Source organism: Heterocephalus glaber, unplaced genomic scaffold, assembly GCF_053883595.1.
Source record: "Heterocephalus glaber isolate CG9 unplaced genomic scaffold, H.glaber_assembly_v1.0 deba00001442, whole genome shotgun sequence".
In the NCBI taxonomy this organism is placed as follows: domain Eukaryota; kingdom Metazoa; phylum Chordata; class Mammalia; order Rodentia; family Bathyergidae; genus Heterocephalus; species Heterocephalus glaber.
Genome location: NW_028258296.1, coordinates 30695815 through 30715808, shown reverse-complemented (window position 1 = coordinate 30715808; position 19994 = coordinate 30695815). Strand labels below are relative to the sequence as shown.

Below are 19994 nucleotides of genomic sequence, written 5' to 3'. Positions count from 1 at the left end.
ATTTGAGGAAGGCTCTAAATGACTGTTACTCAATTCTGTTGGGGGCTTTTACTCTTGGCTGTGGCTAGAAAAGAAGATTCACAGTGAAGGGGCCTATGGGGGTGACTACCATCTACCCCCATGTTTTCATAAATGGAAGCAGCCAGGCAAAGAGCACAGCTGTCACCATTTCCCAAACATGCATCAGGGGTGGGAGCTACTTGAGCAAGGGCCAATGTGTCAGGCAGGTTGCCTCGCACAGCAGATCTAAAATTTTATTAGCAACAACTTGAACTGTTCAGGCAGGTTCAGCGCTTCATATGTATGTATAAAAATAGATCAGTTTTCTCATCTTGCATCTGCCCTGGCCATTTATCAGTTCTGAAAACTCACCTGTAACATGTCCCTTAATGTTTGAAATGGTCAGTGAACAAAAGCAGATCAGAACAGACCAGATAAGATGAGAGATTCACCTGGAACAGAAATCTGAAAACGTTTGTTTAATCTCCCTCCCTTGTGCATCTTCACATTGCAGATTCCAATTGGAATGGAAATGCCAGGTTGCTCAGAGAGAAGGTTGTCCTTGTAATGTGTCTTGGCCAATTGGAAATTGGCAGCATTCGTGCTCTCTTGAGAGCAACTTCTTGCCAAGCTTCTAGACATTTCCCAAGACGTAGAGGATTGGCCAATTGGACAACATTTTGCTCAGCACACAAACTTTTCATTGTGTCATCCAGACTTTTCAGAACTCTGAGTTTTAGCAAGTACAAAAAATAATGGAACATCACCCTGCCTTACACAGGGTCTTCCAAATGTCACCATCATGGTCTCCCTAAAAGAGTAAAAAAAATACAAATTCCCTCTAAGCTACAGTTAATTAAGAGAGACATTTAAATTACAAGGAAAAATAAAATACAGAAAAAGCTACTTTTTACAGATTAACTAAAAATTCAATTGTGGTCCTTATAAGAACTTAACCTTTTGTTCAGGATCAGTTATAACATCATTAACTTTATCCAAAGAAATATATTTATCCTGGACACAGAATAGAAAAGGTCAAGAACTAGATTTCAAAACTTTTGAAGAGAAAGGTATGTCTCTAAATTACTAGATGAATTCAACCTTTTGGAAAAACATTTTGTATTCATTAAGAACCTTTTTTACTGTGGGAGGGGAACCATTACTAAATTCTTGGTCTAGAACTGGTGGTAGAAATTATATGAATGCCACTTCACTTGAACCCTTCTAAAATTATGTTGTTGATTTGTCTGTAATTAAAAACACTCTTGAAAAATATTCTACATCCTGTGATGGGGGTCATTAGATAAATTAGACTAATTATGGTTTTACAAATCCAATTGTAAATTAAATAAAGTAACAACCAATCCAATCACAGCGGTTTGGAAGAGTTTGTCATTTAAAAACTTCACTTATCACCAAATAATATAATTAGGCAATTACCAAGTGACAACTGAGTGATGTTTACTCAGTCAAAGCAAAAGGGTAGAAGTTTTAAACTCCTAGAAAAGTCACAAACAGACAGATCACAAATAACCAAAGAGAGTCTATCTTGCCTAATTTTGTCTGGCTTTCTGATCAACAACATCTTTAGGGCAGATGGTGCCTAGACCCACAATCAATACCTATTAGGCACAGTAAGCACAGAAACTAGGACCCATAGTACTTTTAGAGGGTCCATAAAAATGTTTTATTTTAAAAACAGAAGAAAAAACCCTCTTAGGTAAAAAAAAATAAATTTTAATATCCATTAATAATGTAGCCATCTTGATATCAAAGCGATGTTATAATTATTACCTTTTTTCATGGAAGATTCCATGAACCCAGAAACAACCAGGACCTACAAACTCATTATGCAATTCTATTTAAACCCTTCCCATAGAAATGTAGCAAGCAAACCTGACTGGGAGAGTGACAGGGACCGTCAAGAGGTAAGAAAAAAGACAGGAGAAAAGAAAGTAGATGGAAGAGAGATGTAGTATGTGGTACATGCATAGGACCCAGACACAATGATGACAAACCTTTTAGAGCTTTCAATAGCAGTCTTCTGTGGCACGTGTGCCATAGGTTCACCAACACTGATTGGTAAAGCCACCGGAATGCAAGAGTTCTATTTTACCAAGAGGGTGGCATCAGGGCAACAGTTTTACACTGTATGATGCCAATAGCTCTGTGTCCTTCACTAATGCATCTGCAAGTCAGGTATGGTACTTGATTTATAATAAACACTTAATATTTTAGAACATATAAATGATTCCAGGTATGGTATGGAAGCTACTGGGCAGAAATAAACAAATGTATCCCTGCCATGAAACTTTTTACCCCATTTCTGTAACTACTAGCACCAGCTGTAGTGATTCCTCCTTAGTTCTTTTGTCTGTCTCTACCAGTTCTTCCTGGCAGTGAGAGTAATGCACCCTGAGGCAGCCTGGATGGCCACCAGAGTGGGTCTTGGTCTTTCTTGGCTCCTTCACCTACCAGCACCATAACTTTTGAGAAATTTCATACTCTTTTAACCCTCAGTTACCTTATATGTAATATGGAGATATCAGCTTATACATCAGGTGTCAAGAGTATAAAAATGAGGTAACGTGTCCCTGCCAAACTCAATGACTGCTACATAGTTATGTTTATAGCAGCACAATTTATAATAGCTAAATCTTGAAAGAGGTCTATATGTCTATCAACAGATGAATGGGTAAAGAAAAGGTGGTATTTGCACACAATGGAGTACTATCTACCACAGAGATAAACAAACGAGTCATTTCTAGAAAAATAGATGCACCTTGAAACTACAATATTAAGTGAAATCAGACATACAACCTTAAAGATTGCATGGTTTCTCTTATATGTGAAACCCAAATTATAAAGAGCAAAATAAAAGATAATAGGAAATAAGAGATAGGTACTTCTTAAAGGGAAGAGGATCAAGAGATGAAGGGAAAGGGGAGTGTGGGGAGGGAAAATGGATTAAAAAAGAATTAAGATGTATTATGGACACGTACCAACTCCCCACAAAGAATGTAAACATTATGTGCTACAAGAGGTACTAATAAAGACAATGTTCTGAAAGAAACAATGCTCCTAAAACGCACCCCTAAATATTTTTTGTGAACTCATTTTCCACACAACTATTAACAAAAGATGTTGCTAAAATAAAGAGCACAGATAAACAGACAGCTGTTTGGTGACCCAAATGACAGTGAGCTGTATCTCATCACTGGAAATATAATGAGGTGGGGAGAGTATGGTTTGCAGGTGCGGAAGTTTTGACAAGACACTGGGAGTGAGAAGTAGGAAGACAAGGGAGGAGGTGAGGAGACCAAGAGGCCTGACCAGCTAACTCCACAGTCCCTTGTTAAACTGTCTGCAGATTTGAGGTCCAATACCTGATGAGGATAGCTATGAAGTGATTTGCAGGCAAGTGGCATAGACATCATGGACACACTCAAGAGTTGGATGATACCAGATCTGGGTAGGTCAGAGTAGGACACATGAGATGACATCACTCTACTGGGACAGCTCACAATTTAAAACTTACTGTTTATTTCAAGAGTTTTCCATTTAATATTTTGGTGACCACAGGTAATGATATTGACGAAATCAAAATTAGGTATAATAAGGGTCTATGGTACTTTCTAGTGGAAGGGGAGGCAATCATAAATGGATAAAGAGACATATGCAGAATGATATCAAGTGGAGGTGAGTGCAATGACTGGAAAGAATGCTAACTAAGAAAAGGGATAGGGTCTCAGAGAATGCTTTACACAGGGTGGGCACAGCTGGATTAGACAGGCAGGGCTTCTCTATGAATAAACAGCCTCTTCTTTCTTTCTCATCTCACTTTACATCTCTTCTATCGTATTCTGCAAGGACTAAAGGTGGACTAATTTTTTTACAACATCTGAGGTGGTTGGTCCCATCACAGTTGTAAGATGTTATCAGCTTCCAGTTTTGGATAGCAGGGGTACAATAAAGAGGTTAGTCATATGTGGTCTAGGATCAAGGAAAATGGCTCTTCTGAGCGCAGGATATGGCTGGAGTTGCCTGCCAGATATTGGGAGAAATTACATTACTGAGCCTGCAGTAAGATTCCCAATGAGCATCATTTCAACCTCCAGAACCTTTAGATAAACAGTAACAATTCAATGAAAAAAACACTTCAGTTTACATGAACATTTTTTGTGTTTATTAAGTTTACATGAACACTAATAGTGATGGTGGAAAGTTCAAGTGTTTTGTAGGAGAAATGTCAGTAAATTTTTTTGTTGTATTATGAAACCTCAAAATTTTTTTCTCCCATGTCTCAATATCTCATTGTGAATATCATCCAAATATTAAATATTCATCAGTTTAAGTGTAAAGTTTTCTCTAAAACTTTTATTGTTAGATTGTCTTTTTCATCTAAAATTTTGCTAGAAATTTTTCTAAAATGAGGAGAATGGAAAAGCCTTGCCAATACCAAGAGTTTTTTTCCGCACATTGCAAATACAAATGGTCTAATGTATTTAAAAGAATGTTGTACAGTTATAAAAAGAATACCTATTGGCTCCATTGGCCTTATATGGTCTAGCCCTACCTCCTATTTAAACAGGTACCATTTCTAACCATTACAATAAGCAAATGGAATAATGAGATTTTCAGGCTTTGTAAGTCACACTTCAGTTAATTTTAAATTTTTCCAGTTGGTGTATGGAATTATGGTAAATTTATTCATTTTAGAAAGTGTTCTGCACTTATTCTGTGCCCATTTGAACCTTTAAATTAAGCCAATTAAGTCCTATCTGCATGATTATTTCTGTTATAGACAAATGATTGAATTTTACCAATTTCTCCCCTAGTAGCAAAATCATACATGTGCCTATTACACTTAAAAGCATCCCTTTCTCTTTCCGTGTTACACTGTTAGTCTCCTCCTGGCCTTTCTCAAGTACTAGTAACAATCTCACTCCAAAATACAGATTAAGAAAACTTCATCATCATTTCCATAATATTTTTACTCTGGCAAGTTCATAAATACTTTTTCTTTCTTGTGGATATTCCAGATACTTAGCTAGTCATTTTCTAGTCATTTCCATAATACAGAACTTATACCTTAGAAGTCAATGCTTCTCTGACCATTCAGTCCATTTGCAGATAAGGACTTTTGGTTTCATATTTTGCTCACTATCTAACCAAGAACATGGATATTAACCTAATTTATATTATCCCTTTTCTGCCAGCATAGAATTCCAACAAACAGACATTATACATTAAGCAGTTTCATTCCATCAGATTCTGCCATTATTTTCTCAAGTCATTTAAGCCATTTGGCTTTCTCTAGCTGTCAGTCTCCTTAAATCCTTTCTCACTTTCATCTTTGTCCTTATGTTCTTTCATACATGGTCATATCTGACCTTTTTCTTGGTCTTTTTTACTTCCCTAGAGCAACTTCTAAAAAGTTCTCAATTCTCTATATTATTCTGTATTTGATAATGAGTCCCTGTGTTTAAAATAATCTACCCTGAGCACACACTAACTTCATCTCCAACCACCTTCTGAAAATCCATTTCTACTGGGACCTTCATTTTGCTTATTTTCCTGCCAGCTACATTCTTCAGGTCTCATTCCCATAAATGTCATCCAGGGAAAATCAAAGGGTCAGCACTTTAAGAGAAAGATGCTATCTGTTTCCATCACTTCTAAAGTACCATGCCTGGCCCTAAAAATCATATCATCCATCAAAATAATATTCCTTAACTCAGTGTCAAAGCCTGTTGCCCAAGCCAGATCTAGTTCTGCAAAGTCAGCTTCAATTGTTCCTTCTGGTATCTATTTCCAAGTCTTCTAGAAGTTCTAATGCCATGGACCACCAGAAGGTGAAAAGGAAGGAAACACATTTCTTATAATAAGAGGATAAGAAAAGCCATTGAACACATTGTGTGGCTCATTTTGTGCTAGCAGCAAAAGGACTGATTTTCTTAAGATATAGAAATGAAAAATGGGTGATTTAATATAAAATTCTGGAGTTTCACTGGTCTTATATCCCATTACTTTCATTTTCAGAGATACTTCTAAGGGAATTCACACAATAGTAACTATTTGTCATCAAGTTGGTCCTTTAAAAGCTCAAGTTATGCAAAAGATTATTTTGTCGGCACTTCATCTTTAAGAAGAGTAATTATTCTAGGCATTCTCCAAATGCCCAATCACTCTGTAATATGTATAGAAACAAAAAGTGGTATTTTTTTCATTTGCATATATTTTAATTTTTTCTCTATGTGTCTATACATCTATCCGAGGTGTGATTCACAATATAGTGAGTGTTTAAATTTTTTAAAATTTATTACAGAAAGGCCAATATTTTTATCCTTCTCAAGACACTCCCTCTCTCCTGAAATACACTTATGCCACCATTCTTGCCATTTCTGTAGCAATTCTGGAAGTCCTCTTTCATGAGTATCTTTAGTTGCACTATCCCTGCTGCCTCTATGTCCCGAATAGATTCAAAATGCTTACCTTCCATGGTCATTTTGTCTTTGGGGAAAGCCAGAAGTCACAGGGTGTCAGATCTGGTGAATAAGGAAGATAAAGACACACGGTAATATTTTTTATGAGCCTGTTTTTCCATTAGATGGTACTCAGCAATACAATACTTACTGTATTTTTTGTCATACCTCCTAAAGACTCTCAGGAAAGTGGACTTCCAGAACTGCTTTGGAAAGTTATAGAATGATAGCATAAGTGTGTTTGAAGGGAGGAGGATATTTTGAGACTGATTAATGACAATGTGTCTTTTATCATAATTTAATTTAAATATTCACCTTATATTTTGATATATATATATATATCCTAGGTGTCATTCCTTCTACATCCAGAAAGAAAAAGGTCTCTACATTTTCCAGGGTTGTCTATACTATTTTGTTTTTATGGAAACATTAGAAGAGAGAGCCAATTATCCAAGGCTCCATTTAGTTTTGATTGCCTTCAAATACAAACTGCTGAGGTTTTATAGACTCATACTAAAGAAAGAAAAATACTTACCACCTAATTCCAGATATCTTGTAACTTATGAACCACTAGACATAAAATCATTGAGTCTCCAGGGAAAGAAAGAACCTAAAGTGGGACCAAGGAAATCAAATTGGTCAATAATGAAGAACAAAAATAAAAACTTTCATTCCTGAACAAGCTTTTTTTAAAAAAATTGTAATATTTGTTCTTTTTTATTTGTTTGCTTTAGATCTGTGTACATGTGCTCATAATCTTCCTTCTATCCCTCATTTCTAATAGTTTTCTATCCCAACTAACACTTAAGTTACATTATTAATCAAGCAATGACTAGAGTTGATAAAAAATTAAAAATAATTATGTGTTATTTACTCCCTTAAACATAAGTCACATACTCAAATGCCTTCCAGAGCTAAATGGACAGTTGCATTGCACAACTCCAAGGCATTGTTCATTCATGCTGCATTTCACATTATGGTACATTGGGAATAATAAATAAATAGAGCCAGAAAACCCAGTGATGCCATGGCAGGCAAAGTAAACATGTAAAGTAGCCTGGAAAGAAAAGTAAGAAATAGAGGGCCTGTTGCCAAACTGGAGGGCACAAGACATTGCCAAGAAAGCAAATGAGTATCTGCAAGGACGTTTTAGATAGCAGGATTCATTCTAGAAATAGATTAAGGAAGAAGTATTTGTCTATGGGCAATTAGATTGTGTCTCCTGTATTGTTAAAATTATTAGATTCTAGCATAGTTTCTGTTTTTTGGATTTTTAAATTCTCTCTCAATTACGCTATTTTAGAGAGAATTTTAAATTCTGAAGCCAGTACAACAGATGTCCATCCTGTCCCAAAAGCAGTTGAATCATTGTTTATATTGTTGATTATTACAGGAGTGTAATGACAATCCTTGTTTCTACAGACATAGAATTATTAGATCTAAATGCAGTTACTATTAGCATAAGATGATTATCACTTCCTTGTTTCTTCTTTTTCATCCCTGATTGTTGATTGCTCAATGATGTGCAATTTTTCTGTATACATGGGCAAAATAATCTGCAAAATAGCATGGCCCTTACCTACAAAAGTCTTACAGGGCCAGGATTTAGCTCAGTGGCACTATGCCTGCCTCACAAGAGCAAGGTCCTGAGTTCAATTCCCAGTACCAAAAAAAAAAAAGCTTACAGTTTAGATAAATAACAAATATGTACACAAAGAACTATAGTATAACTAACACAAGTTGATTTTAAGTGCACTAATAGATTCAAAAAAGAGAGAAATTTGAGTATATATAAAAGGTGTTGAAAATGGTCATGAAAATGTACCAAGACAAACTGATGAAAGAAACATTAGAAAATTTCATTGGTGAAGATACAGAGAACAGAAACACTGTGGCCCCTCTGAACCATGTAGCTGCATCACCTGTGGTCTGTGGAGAGTAGACAAGATGGAAAGATTTTTGAGAAAGTCAAGTTGATTGTAAGATTATGAGAAAAACAAGTTGAACAATTACCTTACTGGTTGCTACATCTTAAACAACTTTTCTTTCTCCAGATTACTCTCCTGCTACCCTAACCTTTATTTTTTTTATTTATGTACTAATTGGTACATTTTAGGTATACAATACATTTACATTTATCATTGGGTGCTTGTACCTGAACATGATGTATCTTAGTTCTTATTTTTCCCCCATTACCTATGCACCCTTCACCCCCACCACCCTTCCCTATTTACATAGACTTTGTTTCCTTTGTTTTTTTACCCTAACTTTTAAATAATATAGCCCAAACTTCAATCTTGGGAACTATAAATACAGACTGTGTAGCTTATAGAGAACAATTTATTTCTCACAATCACCAAGTCTTAAAGTCCAAAATCAAGGTACCAGCAGATTCAGCGTCAGGTGACAGCACTCTTTCTCTTTGTTGGTGCTTTTTTGCTGGGTAAAAGGGATAAGGGATCTCTGTAGACTCTCATGAGAGCGCTAATCCTATTCATGAGGGCTCTACCCTGATGACCAAATCACCTATCAAAAGCCCAACCTCCAAATATCATCACATTGGAGCACTGGAGGATTTTAACATCTGAATTTTGGAGGGGACACATTTAGTCTATAGCAAGTGCTAGAACTGAGTTCCTGATCTTCCCCTCCCCCACCCCAGTTTTCGTCATTTGAGTTGATTTTCTTCCAGATACTCAGGTTAAACCTCCTAGAGTCATCCTGGCCTCCTCTTTCTCTCACACCTTCAAACAGTTACTAGAAAATCATGTTGACTTTATCTTAAAAATGCTACTACAACTTGACCACTCTGGATTGAGACACCAGATCTCTTATAGGGCTTTCCTGGATATCCTCCTAACTGGTCCCCTGCTTCTCCTCTTCCACACAGCACCATTTTGCTCATAGGAGAGCCCAAAATCCTCGCAATGGCTTTACCAGCTCCCACTCACTCAGCTTCAGCAAAGGCCACCCTCTGTGTTTTTCTACTTTTCCCCGAAGCTGCTAACTCTGAGTGTCCAGGTATCTCCTTCATGTTCTTATGCTTTTTCTTGCACTCCCTCTTCCCAAGAAGTCCACACAACCTATCCCATTGAGAACTGCATTCTCCCACTGAGTCATATACATCCCCTTCCTCGATTTATTTTTTCCATAGACCTTACCACTACCTAACATGTATAAATTATCATGCTTCTTTTCTTCTCCCACTGTAAGATAAACACTGGGATGGCAGAGACCTTTGTAGATTTGCTCACTGATGTGTCCTCAGCATCTAAGACAGTGTCTCCAAGGTAAGAGGACCTCTTATCTCAATATGTGGTGCCTGAATGAATCTAAAGAATGGCCTTAAAAAAATAAGAACCAAGATACATCATGTACAGGTACAAGCACTCAATGCTAAATGTAAACATATTGTATACCTAAAATGTACCAATAAAAGAATTTAAGGAAAAATAAAAAGAATGGCCTTAAATGGTCACAGGTAATTAGATACCACTAATGATGCCTTGAATCTAAAAAAAGAGTACCGAACACCAAATCTCTGCCCAAGCCTTGCACTAAATCTCTGAGGTAGAAAGGGCATTGTTGAAGCAACTGTTGAAAATCAAAATCTTGGAAAAATTCCCATGACCATCACCATTCCATGATAATCACATTTCTTTATCTCTAACTGCATTCAGGTTGTCATTATGGAAAATATTAAAACTGTAGGGGGGGGCAGAACTAAGTTAAAATCTTGGTTCTGATAGTGCATATCAATTGGGTGTATAAAATAGAGGTTATAACTGAAATTTTTATGGATTATAAGGATTAGTGATAATTACTAATTATAATATAAAGAATACAGCAGAAAACAGATGTTTATAAAATCTTCATCTGTTTGCCTTAATAATTAATTAGGAAAGACAGAGCACAGCCAGTCTCCTAAACTTGTCAGCTTATATTTGCATAATTTATTTTCTAAAATTCTTGCTAATGTTATAGGTAAAAATTACCAACCAACATTTAACTAACATGCTCAGCAATAAAAGGTGCTTCCTATACAATGCCTTTTGTTCTGTACCATTAATTTTTCTATGATCCAGACTTTCAAGTTCTGTCCTATCTTCTGATTATTCCATCAACTTTCAATCTCTCTCAGTTTCCCTACCCCAGCAAAAACTTTTATTGAATTAAAAATACATATATTTCTTATTCTATACTCCCCCATAAAGTAAACTTTGAGAATTAAATTTAAAATGAAAGAGATTGGACTAATTATATTGCACTTCAAATTTCCCATATAATTTCTGAAATAGACAAGGTAGACTATTTCAGTGATTCTCAAATATTTTGATCTCATGATCCCTTTATACTCTTAAAAAGTTTTGAGGCCTCTCAAAGAGTTTTTGTTAATGCGGGTTATAAGTATTTATAGTAAATAAATTAAAATAGAGTAAAATTGTAAACACAAGATTACCCAAGGACACACTTCATTAACTCTGGGGGCAATGACATCATCATACATCATATAGCATCTGGAAAACCATGCTGTATGATCTGATAGAATGGGAGCTTTAAAAAGAAATATCATCTTAGCATTGTTGTGAAAATAATTTACACCTAGCAAACCCTCCTAAAAGTTCTTAGGTGTTCCTGGTGGAAAAGAAAAGGACCTCATCCCCTCCTACTACCCAGAAGCATGTATGTCACTTCCATTCACAGTCCATGTGCAGGAGATGATCACACAGCCCCAACCCATGGCAAGGCAGCTGAAAAACTGGATGTCCACAGTCTCTGTCTACTTGAACACTTCTGATAAAAATACCCTTCCCCAAGTCTCACACTGGGAATCAAAACAGTCATGTTCCATTCTGTCTGCTGAACAGAGCCCAGAGTCACAGCATTCAGCCAGGTAGTGAGCAGCAGAGAAGTGGCAGACAAATTCAGAACAGAGACAAAGCTCACTAAGCAGAAAAAGGTGTGACTGGAGCCAGTAGCGATATCTCTACCATCTAGGACCTGCCTGGTCTAATAAGCACTTGCTGCCCAAGTGCCAGAGGCTACACTTTGGTCTCACTTGATCTTTTTAAACCTTATGCATTAGGCACCATTATACCAATTCTTAAACCCAGAAACTTGAAACACAGCAAGGTTTTAGTACCTTTTCCAGGGTCCTATGGGTTACCAAGGTGGGCCTGGGATTTGAGCCCAGATGGTTTGGACTCAGTACTACACTTTTAATGGCTCAGCCTCACACTGCTGCTTCTCTGAGATATCCTTTTCTTGAGAAAATCTTTCATCATTACAAAGGTGATTCAGAAGTTTCATTGGTTGACTTTTCCCCCAAACTGCATAAGAAATTGATGGCCTAACTGCCACAATCTGACAGTATCAAATGTCACCTGGTGAATCAACCTGGCTGCCTTTGCCAAATTGAATTCCCTATGCCTTCACCGTTTCCGTGGAGAGGTCAAGGCATGGAATATAAAGAGCATAGTGAGCTAGACCCCAGACCCCTCTCTGCACGGGAGTCATGGCATTGCTCTTCACTTCCTCCCTTGTTTGTATGGGTGAGTACACATGAGAAGTGCAAATGTGGGAGGCAGACAGACCCTGACATACTATGACCAGTATAGACCTTGACCCTGAAGTGCTATGATCCTGACTTACTGTTAGTGTTGACATGCAAACTGTTGCTGCAACCTTACTCAAGGCATCTAACACTGCCAGCTACACTTCCTTTATGTATAGGATAGAAACAGCAATAATCTGAATATTAAAGTGATATAATATATAGGAAGGAACCTTGAAAGTGCATACAACAAGTATATGAACACAACCTTACCTTTCAGCCCTTCTACACTGTACATTGCTGCAAATAGAGTCCTAATATCTGTCCGAATACAGAAACTATGATTCAGTTTTAGTCTTTTATTCCCTTAAATGCATCTACAACCCCTCCCCCAGAGTATGTACCTTGGTAAATACAAGACAATCCTGTTTATATAAATATATAATATTAATGTCTCCTTTTATATAAGGTTTTATTCTTTCATGCTTTTCAAACAAATTGAAACACACATCAAGGCAGTTTTTTTCTAAAATGAAAATGCATAAAATTTAGACTGACAGAATTTCATTTTGATTTGATTAGGTTATCTGCTTCCTTCATTTGTGAAACAAGAATGGGGTCTGTACAACGTAATGCTTAAAAAGAGGCAGAATGCCAAGAAATGGTGCAAACTTTTTATAAAGCTTTTTGGTAAAATGTACTAATAGCCTTATGTCACTAAAGAAAGCTTATCCTAGATAATTAAAATAATTGTAAATATAGAAAAGGCTTTACACACAAAGATTCCAATATGGGATTATTTAAATTAGTTAAAATGTTGGTGTAATGTAAATTTTCCAAAAGTGGAAATTAGGTATGTATATTAGAATAGGTCCCTGTTACGGTATTTTATGATATAGGTAAATGACAGATAGACAGATACTTTGATACATAGATACATAGATGTTATATAGGAACACACTCAGCTTAAAAGAAGAGAAAAATAATACCAAATTAGCTTTGTAGGTTTTGTTCCTCAAGCCTACCAAAAGGCTAAGAGCTAAAGTTAGTTGCAGTTTTTACTGCTTCTGCTGACTGAGAACATCAGGAAGAACTCGAGTTCTTTCTGATGGTTCATTAAGTCCCTCAGAACTTTTGGCTTTTTATTCGTATGTTCATTGCCTCTAGTAGCAAGATAACTACCATGGCTTCTGGTATTCCATATGTTTCAGGGCAAGGAAAAGGGAACACTGTATAGTGTGAAATACAATGTCTTCTCTTGCACTTGCCTCAATGGGAAGTCCCTCCCAAAACTTTTGTGTTCCATGCTCCAGAGTTGCTTCTCTTTTCCATCACTGGCTCTCAGGAAGGTTGATCAAGTGATTGCTTGGCTTGCCACTTCTAAGGCAGGCAGTGAAGTCAGAAGCCAGTAGCAGATCTGTAGTGTGGCTGAGGGCAAGAGGAAGTGAAGAAGCAGCTTGAAGAACCAACACAGAAACATGGCCCCGGGTTGGGGAGGATGATTGTACAATCCTGTCCCAGTAACATGGTCAGGGGCAGCTTTCGCCCAAGGCTAAGGAGAAGGCTACCTGAGAGAAATCTTTAAATGCAGGCTGAGCACTGAAGTTAATGGAAGTCTGTTCCTTATGCCCAAAAGGCTCATTTTTATGGTATTTTCAGCTAAATAGTTCACTGTATTGAATCTCTTCAAATGTAAATATCTTGGAAGTGAGATATGGTATAGCATGAAGGTTAGAGGTAGGCTTCCAATCTGACAGCCTGGGATTCAATCCTATTTTAGCCCCCTGCTGCTATGTGACCTTGGAGTAGTTCTATAACCTCTGATCTCTAGTTTCCTTTAAAATGGAAAAATAGCCCCGTTGCTCCCAGCCCAGAGGAAAGGGCTTTTGGGCCATCATCTGTCCCATCACTCCCGACACAGAGGTAGGGACTTCTGAGCCACCATCCCACTGCTCCTGGCCCAGAGGAAGAGGCTTCCAAGCCACCATCCATCCCGCCGCTCCCAGCCCCTGTCTCACCTCTTCCAGGTCAGAAGAAGTCAGCCCCGTGGGTGCCAAGAGCATCGCCTCCCCCACCCCCGGTCAAAATGAGAAGACACATAAATAAGTCTCCAAACCAGACTTCCAGATCACCTACGGCAACCTCAAAGGGAAATAAGATGGGACACTCTGATACACAACCACCTGGACTCCCTGAACTTGCAACAAAAGGGGATCTGGAAAAAATGAAATCAGAAATAATTTCTCAGCTAACAGGAGAAATTGGGCCCCTAGTGCAAGACATGATTAATAAATCTAGAGAGGAGCTCAGGAACATGATGGAATCCCAACATAGGAAACAAATGGAATCCATAAAACAGATCAAAACAGATTTCCAGGAGATTAAAAACTCCATTGAAAGTCTACACAGCAGAATGAGCCAATGTGAGGACAGAACTTCAGATATAGAAGATAAGATTGCAATTAGTGACCAGGAAAAGAAAAATTGCTTTAAAATTGTAAGGGAACATGAGAAATCAATCCAGCAGCTGCTACACGATGCAAAGAAGAATAACATAAAACTGATTGGAGTCAAAGAAGAAACAGGAGAGAGTGGAGATGACATTAAAAAAAACTTCACAGAAGTAATGGCAGAAAACTTCCTAAGCAGGAGAAAAGAACTTGACATACAGATAAGTGAGGTATATAGGACTCCAAATAGCCTTGATAAAAAAAAAAATCTACACATAGCATATAATTGTTAAGATTCCAGAAACTCAACAGAAGAAGTTCTACATGCAGTTAGAGAAAAGAAACAAATCACATACAAAGGAAAGCCCATCAGAATCACAGCAGAGTTCTCAACACAAACCACCAAGGCAAGAAGAGCTTGGAGTGACATATTGCAAGCCCTAAAAGAAGACAGGCTCCAACCCAGATTGATGTACCCTGCAAAACTATCTTTCAAAATTGATGGAGAAATAAGATACTTTCATGACAAAGAGCACCTTAGGAACTTTATCTGTCTTTCCTCACTGAATTCCCACAATTGGTATAATAAGACATTAACAAAAATCAATTAGATTATGCTTTGATAACAACAACAGCAAAAACCTCCCAAACCACATACAACAAAAGTTTATTTCTTACTCGTGCAAAGTCGTATGTTATGTGTGGGCCTTATACAACAGCTCTCCAAGGTACTTTGATCGGTCAGCACCCCCTTAACAGCAGATGCAATGGTGACCACTGAAGTAGAGTATTAAACTTGTTCCCAGCCTCTGTGATCTTGATGCTCTACCCCCTTCCTTCCATGTATATGCCAGAAGCACCTTGCTCTAGACACCCCAACCATACATCTGAGTCACCTTGCCTTGGCCTCCTGCTTCCCCAATTTGACCCCAGTCAAATTGATCCCATGGTCTCCATAGGGGAGTGCCTTGTACAAGGCACTAATCTCATTCAAGGGGGTTCTACTCACCTCCTGACACCATCATCCTAGGTTTCCATATCAACATACAACTTTGGAGTAATATAAACTTTTGCCCATAGCATCCACAATACATTACTCTTCCTGGGAAGAGTCCTTCTCACTGGGGGCACAGTTTCAAATACAAATCAGTCAACTCACAGTCCAGACCCTCACCATGTCCTTCATTGGCTTTCACACTTGACCACCAGACAACTTCCCTCATCACCCCAGTGCCAAGCATAGCTAGGGACAATCCTTGTTCTTGAGAGCCCTCCAAAGTCATTCAGAGTAGCCAACCCCGAGCCTGTCTACCGGGCCTTGCCTATTTCTTTCCAAAGAAGAGCAGAAAAGCTCATACCCACAGTTGCTTCCTCTTCCTCTGCCTCATGACCCACAACTGTTCTTCCTGAGGGGCTCACTAGGGAATGAGGGCTACCTTCCTCCTGGGAACTTGGAGTAATAAGCTGTCTTTTCGAAGGCAATCATTTCCTAATCTGTTGACTTTGGTACAACTCAAATTTTCTACTAAGGCGCTATTTTTTTTATTTTTATTTTTTCTTGGTACCAAGGATCGAACTCGGGACCTTGCACTTGTGAGGCAGGCACCAGAACCACTGAGCTAAATCCCTGGCCCCAAGGTGCCATTTATTGAAACCCAGGGTGAGAAAGAACATGGAGAATTACACATCAATGTGAATGCTTCCTCTAGACAAGCCCCTGCCCATCTGCAAAGGGACAGGGAAGCACTGTCATCCTCTCTTGTACACAGAAGGAAAGAGGTAGAGAAACATTAGCGAACATGGCTAAGGCCTACCACAGGGACTCAGCCACCTTAGGAGTAATAAAAAGGAAAGCCACACAGAATGGAAGAGGGAGGTGGCAGTGAGTGTTCTTCTGACCCACGGAGGCCCATATTTAAGCCAATGACCAAGCCAGCCATGCACTGCTCACTTACCCTCTGTATTAGTGTCACTGAAGTTCACCCAGATACCAAGGAAACCCACCAAATCCACACACTCTCTGTGACCTACTTTAATACATTTTCATCACACTTTAAAAATAAAAATTTTGTGCTGCCTTACCCTTTTCAAATTCCTAGGTACCTAATAGTCTTCCATGAGATTTCAAAAATAATTGCTAGTCAGCCTGCACTACCTCCATTCTCTCCTTTTATGCTCTGCAGTGATTTTCGTACCCTAGATATTCTGAAGCGTATTGCTTCTCTGAGCTGTCTTTCCTCATTGACTATTATTATCTTAAGTATTCTTTTTGCTATTACCCTTTGTCACCAAGTCCAGTTCATAAGATAGGCCAAGCCTTTCTTCCTTTTCCTATAATTTCTTATTTGTGCTTTCTCCCTATTAAGAAACCAGTCCACCTTTTCTCTTTGTCATATTTTTTTCCTTCTGACATACTTTCAAAGTGTTATTTTTCTCTCTTGTGTCCTTTCCCCCTTCACTAATGGCATCTATTTTATGAACCCACCTTTCCCAAGTATGTCCTTACCTGCCTGACTTCCTTCTCTGCCACAGCAATTTTTCAAGAATATCTTTTCTATGATCAACTTTCTATTTTTATGTCTTTTAAAACATCACTCCTGTCTCTACTTATGTTTCTATTAGAAATTATGATGGCATTAAGTCATTAAAATCTGTATCACTTAGCTGTGTCATTTTACTCCCACCCTGTCAGAGACCTTTGGAAATAACACTATCATGGAGAATTACTTTCATGCATACAGTGAGCAAGAAGGGGAAAAGTGGCAAGAAGAGAAAACAGAGACTGAACATAAAACTGCATTACAAAGGTCTGCAAAAGTGAGTAAAAGAATGGAACAATCAGTTAAGCAATGAGTTTCTTCACTGCAAATGGTCAGTCTAAATCATTTTGGTAGAAAATAAGAGAAGGGAGGAGGGAAGGAGGGAAGGGAAAGAAAGGATAAACCTTCCCATTCTTTTTTTTCTTTCCTAATATCCTTTTCTTCCTAAATTATTTACTTTAATGTATTTAGGTTTGTGCACTGATTCAATAACTACTTGCTGTGCATGTGCCATGTGCTGCATATGAATGCGACACACTTGCCATTTTCACAGAGCCAAGGAGCACTGGGATCTAGACTTGGCTCTCATTCCTAGAGGTTAAATGTGTCATGAGGTATGGAATTTGATTCAACTGAAATTTCCCAAACTGGCCTCCCATTACAGAAGCCAACAGAGAGAAGAACTCTGCATTGCTCAGGGGTTTGGGTGCTCCTGTGCAGTGTGTGAGGAAGGCTGAGTTGATGGGCAGGAGAACAGGGTTTCCTGGTCCATTGGCCCCTCCCTCAGCCTAGACAAGCTGCATACACAAAATCTCACCCTGCAGCAGAAGACTGCTTGGCCCACCCACTACTGTGGGCTCCTGGAACACTTTAGACAGAGAGAGTCGCCAGAAAGGAAGCAGTGGGAAGAGAAGGTAACTTTAGCCAAGTCTTTTTGTCATTTCCCAGGAAGACCCAAAACTTTCAAAATATGTAGATTTTGTTTATTTGCATGAAGCAACGTACAAAGATTTGATCTCTTGAGGTTCCAGAATTTATTTGAATTACAGTGGATTATGTGTGCTGTTAAGCAAGTCACTTGCTTCCCTTACAAATAGTTTTCTCATCTGGAGAAAGAGATGGTGAGAGGACATGTTCAGATTCTGAAAAGTGATCATTTAGTCCACTGCTCATTGAGGGGAGGTAGAAGCTGATGACCTAGATTACATGGCTCTTTGGGCAGGGCTGATAGCTTACCAGCCAGCCTCTGGTTAAATTGCCCAATGTCTGGGCTATACAGATTGTTAATATTTTTAGTATCATCCATGTTTCTGATGCTGCTTATCTGTGGTTGCCTAAGTGAGGTCAATTGTTCAGATAATTGTAAAGGTAACCACATTTACAATGAAAAGTCTAAGCCTCTAACGGAGAAACCCACATAAACAGAACCTTCCATATGGTCATCAGAGATTTCTGGCTGAGAGTGCCACACCTAACACGACTAATATTTCTTAGCGTGTTGTCATTTTAGAAGCTATTTAGATCTCAGGGCCAGAGCAACAGAGCCCACCAAATAATTTGGAATATGCATAAGGAGCTCTGTCTAGAGGTAAGGATAAACTTTGTCAGTGGAAGGGGTCCGGAATCCTTTATCCCAACACCCTGTGGTACAGAATTGAATCAGAGTATTGAAGTGAAGCCCATTGAGTGACTACTGGAATAAATTTGATAGATCAACAGAGCTTGCATTGGTTTGTTTTCTGCAGCTAATAACACAATAGTACAAACTGAGTAAGTTATACAGAAAGAAGTTTATTTTAGCTTATAGTTCTGGTCCAAAGGCTAGCGGCTATATCAAATGATGGCAAGAGACAGAGAGGGCATGTACATGTGTGTCTTTGGGGGCTCTTTCCCTATGCTTATAAAGCCATCAGGATCCAATCTTGGGGGCTTTACCTTAATGACTTTATCCCTAACCACCTCCAAACGCCCCACCTCTAAACAGTGTGGTCAGATTAGGTTTCTACCCTAATACCTCACAACAGAGATTAAATTTCTGCATGAGTTGGGGGTGGGAGAACAAGCCATAGTCAAAACACTACAGAGGTGAAATGAAAGTTGTCGTGTGCCCTTAGCAACAACTAGCTAAGTGGTACTGTAAATTTTAAGCTTCTCACAGGTGTAACTTTTCATCCTTCCTTTGCAGCTACCCAGAGGATAAAAATATATCTGTCAGGGACCTTCCTCAATTGAACCCCTGTCTCAGGTGCTCTCAGGAGACTTCATAAAGAAATAGCTTAGGTAGTTATGAGCTCTGGTACTCAGGCTGATTAGCCAGTGTCCAGACAAGACATAAAGTTTGCCTAAAACTGAGGAAAATATCTTCTTTTAAGGTGATATTAAGCAAGAGCTTCCAGATACCCACTGGTATGTTAAGTGGCCCCAGAGGCCTTCTCTAAGACAGTTAACTCCTCCACACCCAGAATAGCTGTTCCAAGCAGAGATTTGTAGTCCTTACAGTGGAATTATAACTTCCATGTATCCCATCATTCTCCTTTCCAACCAGTACAGGGATTACAGAGCCAAGAGACAAATTTCCTATTCCTAGAATGTCCAACTTAGGATGTTGTTACTGCAGCCTACCAGTAAAAACACAATTAGCAGCTACAAAACTCCCTGGAAAATGTTATTTCATAAATAAGGATTTGAGCACTGTCTACACTTGTGAAAAATAAAATCAATCCAATCACTTTAGCAAATGGCTACAAAGTATCTGGCAAGATCCAGGTATTTATTTATTCAATTTGTTCATTTACTGGAAAAATACTTACCGAAAATCTCCTATTTCACAGACACTAAGTGCCTGGGATACATCAATGAACATAATTAACAACAAATATAATAACAATGAACACAACAAACATCAAATTTATACTATGGTAAAAAGTGTTAAGTGCTATAGAAGAAAGAAAACGTAGAGTGAGAC

General features: G+C 38.3%; 1 long non-coding RNA gene across 3 annotated transcripts in view; it reads right to left on the bottom strand.

Annotated features, from left to right (window-relative positions):
• Positions 1 to 464: 464 nt before the first annotated feature.
• The window catches only part of LOC101697564 (uncharacterized), a 433033-nt gene continuing 413503 nt past the window's right edge, over positions 465 to 19994 (bottom strand). For all 3 annotated transcript variants that reach the window (XR_015452005.1, XR_015452003.1, XR_015452004.1), the window contains 4 exons: positions 13308 to 19994; positions 7021 to 7095; positions 6496 to 6548; positions 465 to 811 (listed from right to left, as the gene is read on the bottom strand). The exon at positions 13308 to 19994 is cut by the window's right edge and continues 22049 nt beyond it. This is a non-coding gene — a long non-coding RNA (uncharacterized LOC101697564). The remainder of the gene's footprint in view (positions 812 to 6495; positions 6549 to 7020; positions 7096 to 13307) is intronic.